The sequence below is a fragment of the Dermochelys coriacea genome, chromosome 1 (genome assembly GCF_009764565.3).
Source record: "Dermochelys coriacea isolate rDerCor1 chromosome 1, rDerCor1.pri.v4, whole genome shotgun sequence".
NCBI classification, from domain to species: domain Eukaryota; kingdom Metazoa; phylum Chordata; order Testudines; family Dermochelyidae; genus Dermochelys; species Dermochelys coriacea.
In genome coordinates this window covers 294,806,104-294,811,649 of record NC_050068.2, presented here as the reverse complement: position 1 = coordinate 294,811,649, position 5,546 = coordinate 294,806,104, and positions in this window count along the sequence as shown.

Sequence of the window (5,546 nt, the reverse complement as noted above, 5' to 3'; positions counted from 1 at the left end):
TTTGGATAATTATGCTGTATCAAAATGATACCCTTCACTCTAAATTCACGTATTATTGTGAAAGACTCATGGTTACATTTAGTTCCTGGATGCTTATTTCTGATGTATGAGGATGGCTCACTTTTCTTCTTCCTGCCTTTTTTTTAATATTAAAAGATAAAACATCACTTTAAAGCTATTTTTACAGATTATAAAGGGTACTTTTTTTTGTTTCATAGTTCACTTCTAATCCTAGCGTTCCATTTTGATTTTAGAGTTTGCCATATTGAGGATCACATCAACATATTGATCCACAGACCAGGTGCTTTGTTCCCCCAATATGTTCACTCTCAACAACCAGTGTCTGTCATGTCGCCTCAGTGCCATTAAAAGTACTTCCCATTAGAAGTACTGTAGCAACAAAGTATCACATTCTGTTAAATGGATGGAGAAAAACATCATGTAATTACATTCTTGTTTGAAGGTTTTTCACAAGGATGAAATGCAGCTCCTGCACATAGAAAAGTTTCTCATCTTGGCAAAGAGCTATTTGCTAAAAGAAACATAGCTTGTCTATTGCCAATAGTGGCACTTTGTTTACCCCAGACATCAAAGAACTTATCAATGAGCAGTTGAGAGGAGGAGCTTAAAGCTACATAAATATATACGATGAAAACATAGACTAGCAGATATTGGAGTGGCATATTATAACTTCATCAGTGTGAAAGCTTGATTTTACTGCTAATTGCCCAAGAGTTATGCTACATTCTGAGGCAGCCTCTACAGGGGCTCAACAAGACTTCCACAACTTTAAAAAAGGAGAAGGGAACGAATGCCAGATGCTGTGATGACTGGTGGAAGAAACTACTGATTATGAAAAAATCAGTCATATTTGTTTTCCTTATTGTTAGAGGACAAATACTATATTATAGAAAACCAACAACTTATGTCGATGACCAGAAAAATATGTTTAGACAATGATAGTTTAATGCTTACCCTTATATTTTCTAGAAGCATGTTTGAAAAGCTAAAGTTTTCCTTAGACCAAGTACATAAGAAAATAGGAACAAAAGAACGGCCATCCTGGGTGAAACCAAAGGTCCATCTAGCCCAGTATCCTGTCTTCCAACAGTGGCCAATGCCAAGTGCCCCAGATGGAATGAACAGGTAATCATCAAGTGATCCATTCCCTGTCACTCATTCCCAGCTTCTGGCAAACAGAGGCTAGGAACACCATCCTGGCCCATCCTGATTAATAGCCATTGATGGACCTATCCTCCATGAATTTATCTAGCTCTTTTTTGAACCTTGTTATAGTATTGACCTTCACAACATCCTCTGGCAAAGAGTTCCACAGGTTGACTCTGCGTTGTGTGACAAAATACTTCCTTTTGTTTGTTTTATACCTGCTGCCTATTAATTTCATTTAGTGACCCTTAGTTCTTGTATTATGAGAAGGAGTAAATAACACTTCCTTATTTACTTTCTCCACACCAGTCATATAGTTATAAATAGATCAGGATCCAAGGATATATTTTACCATTGAAAACTATTTATGTGGCTTTTCCGTTACAAAGTAGGAGAAAGATGTCTAAAAAAATGCCACGAGTGAGACCATTTTGTTGCCAAGCTTATCACTCAGCCTGTCAGACATTTAAACTATTAATACAGTGTTTATAAGTGAAGCTATAGCCCTGTGTGTTGTGATCTATTGGCTAAATGGGCACTGTGACATTTTGCAAAAGCCAAAAGAGGTAATTATGATGCTAAAAGCTTTTAGATTGGAGGCTGGAAGGCAATAATAAAACCGAAGAGAGAATGAATCATTAGAATTCTCTACTGTTTACCATCTAGAAAAAGTCCAAAGCTTTTATTGGAAAAATCCTAGGTTCAGGATTTTTTAAAAAATAGGATCAGTTCAGGGAAATTTGGATAATGGATTGTGACTACATTGATAAGATGCAACAGAATTAGTGTAGACAAAACAATGTTCCTCTGAGATAGCTTTTTTCAACTATTCTGCATTTATTTATGAAGAAAAAGTCAAATAACTTATTTAATTTTTCATGATAAACCATAGAAAATATATAAAAATCTGCAAAGAAGAGCACCAGTGGCACTTTTCTCAGAGGTCAACCTCAGAGTAGCCCAAAGGAGGAGGAGGAAACTTTCAAATTATACCTGAGAATATGGTATCATCCAGGGAACATAGTGAGTTACAAATTAACATTATAATCTGATCACTCTGCTTCCTAGTAGGTTCCTCATTATGAATATAGATAAGATGGGGAATATTTAAAGCTGATAAATGTCAACGCCTCTCAAGTTAGAAGGCAGGATCTTTCAATTCTATGAGCCAATACGTCATGGTATCTCCTGCATTTTGATTTAATGGAAGATTTTATTTATGCAGGAAGGATTAAAAATTCAACCCAAGAGTATGGTGGCAAATTTTAATTTATCCATATTCTGTGTTAGTGTTACTCTATTTTAAATTACATATTTCTGTACAATAATGTTTTGTATTTTTTTCCACATAAAATTGCTTTAAAAATGTATTGAGCTAGTGGCATTTTTCAAAACAATCAACATTTGGAAAAATTTATTTCATGAAAACTTTCAAGTATTTGTTATGACTATTTTTTTTACTATTTCTCAATCCGCTCAACAGAGAAAGAAGAACGAAAATAAATAATCTGGGGATTATCCTTAGTGAACTGATTTGCTGAATTTTTTAAACTTTATCCATTGCTAATTAGAAATGAAGGATTATGGCTTCAAATAAGCAATGGAGACAGACTGAAGTGTTCTACAAAAGGAGCCAAAGATCCCTGTCCTGAGCAACATACCAGAAAGAGCATAGCTTTTATGTAGATGGACCTCGTGATAGAAAACAAAAGAAGAGAGAAATATGAAAAAAATGAACAGAATTATTTCTAAATAAAAATTATATTTAATATTTTCCTCTAGTTCAATTAATTTTAAAAAAATCCTTACAGATTCCTCATTATGGCCTCAGTGCAGTAAGACACTTAAGCATATGCCTAATTTTAAAGTCACCTCTCCACTCCGAGCTAGGGGTGTGATTCCTAGCTTGCACACACATACTCGTGCTAGCTTGATATGAACTAGCATGAGTATAAATGGAAGTGCAGCTGTTATAGTACTATCAGATGCAGTTGTAGCATGGCTTAGAAATGATGAGTACAAACCTACCTGAATACCATGAGTATATACTTGGCACAGCTAAGCCATGCCACCACTGCCGCTACATTATTATTCACTAATTGACCGCTGTGCTCCTGCTGCTACATTATTATTATTTATATTAGGGCTAGCTCTCATCAAGCTAGCATGAATATGTGTATGCAAGCTGGGAATCATACCCCTAGCTCACGTGGACATAGCCTTGATGTGATTAAGATAATACACATGCTAAAATACCTAGCTAATCTGGACCTATAAGAAAAAAAATTAGGGTTTGCCAAACAAAACATTTTTACATCTAATTCCCCCCTCCCCCCGTTTGAATGTGGTACCATACATGGTATGTACTTGACTGGTGACGATGGTGAATATTTTTTATTCTCAATTTGAGATGCCTAAAAAAGGCCTGATTTTCACAAAACACACCCTCTTTGAGCATCAGACGGATTGAAATTGTCTGAGATTGGGTACCCAAAAATAGATGCACCTAAAATCACTGCTCACTTTTGAAAATGTAGGTCATAAACGTTTTCAGTTAGAGGTGCTTCAAAGATACCTTTGGGAGGAGAACTATAGAAAACCTTGTAAATAAATCAAGAAGGCAATGAAAAATTTTTCTCTTTTCCCTTAACATTCCATCTATTCTAGCAATATCCTGTCCCTGACAGTGGCCAATCCTGAATGCCTCAGAAGAAAAGGTAATATATCCATAACTAACCCTGAGGAAATTTCTTCCTGAATCTCTCTGGTGCCTATGCCTGGCTAAGGACACAGTAGGCTACCATGAATTAGAGCTGTGTGAAAACCATCACCTTGTTTGAATGGTTTCAGAGTGATAACCATGTTAGTCTGTATCAGCAAAAAGAATGAGGAGTACTTGTGGCACCTTAGAGACTAACAAATTTATTTGGGCATAAGCTTTCGTGGGCTAAATCCCACTTCATCGGATGCAAGCAGTGGAAAATACAGTAGGAAGATATAGTTGGTATGGCAACACCCATATGTCAACTGTTACAGTTGGTATGGCAACACCCATTTTTTCATGTTCTCTGTACATATATATCTTCCTACTGTATTTTCCACTGCATGCATCCGATGAAGTGGGTTTTAGCCCACGAAAGCTTATGCCCAAATAAATTTGTTAATCTCTAAGGTGCCACAAGTACTCCTCGTTCTCTTTTCATGGTTTGAATGTGATGCATCTCAGACTAAAGGAGCCTCTACTGTGGGTAGTAAAGGACTAAGTTCCTCATTAACCTCTGATATAGATCAATCACTACTCGCTATCAGTACTTTTGGAAGTTTGTGGAAATGTGATTTTATTTTATTGTATTTTTTGCATTGCCTCAACATTTTCCATTTTTTAAAATTTCATTCCAATTTCACACACGCTTTCCATGCCCCATGAAGCAGGCTGATGCTGGTATTACTATGTGCCTACAAATTTGCAACAAACAAACAAACAAACAAAACCCCAAAACCCACTTCCAAGTCACAAGCTGTAAAATTATAAATTGCACTCCCTCAAGGGAGGAAAAACATGCGAGTTTTTCTTTCTCCACAGTAAATTTAATAAAAATAAAAATCAAGACATGAGTTAGTTGTAAAATATAAATTTGTTAGTTTTTCTCTAGCTTATTGCACCATTGTACTGGCAGATTGCCAGAAATGCAAACAATCTATGTTGTACAGAAAGGCTGAGTCCTTAATCAATACAACACAATATTTTCAGGCCTATCAGCATGATGAAAAAATCAGGCACTCCGTTATTTTGTCCTAAGTCTGACCTGCTGAAAGCATGATTAAAATATTCTTGAAAAATCATGATGCGCTGATTAACAATTGTAGAATATTTCTGTAAATTGAATGCAAAAATCAGTGTTAAAATAATAAAAACCTAACATCATAACCCACAAAAGCATGGAACTTCAGAACTAAGGGATGTGTGATGGTCTGTCAAAAGAAAATCTTAACAAGTCCATTGTTTGTCTGTGTTGCAGCACATATGGTTAGTTATGGACTTTTAACTAGCTGTGGGAATATGGCTGCAAATAAATTTCTTATTCGCTGAAGATCGTGGGCTCAAAATACGTGCCTAGAAATGAGAATGTTATAAAATGCTACCCTCTTTGAAAATTGCTCCATTAACTCCTTTGTAAACAGACTTCCTGCACATTTCTGTGCTATTGTTTGAATGTCGTTCAAATCAGCAGAACTCCTGGATGCTACTAGTAAATTCAACAGCAGATCAGAGCTTTTATATTTGGCAGGGCTACGATTCCAAGTTGACTTGGTGAGCCAAACTGATGCCATGGAAAATTGTCCTAAGAGATGGACTTGACTGGAAACTCTGGAGCTGA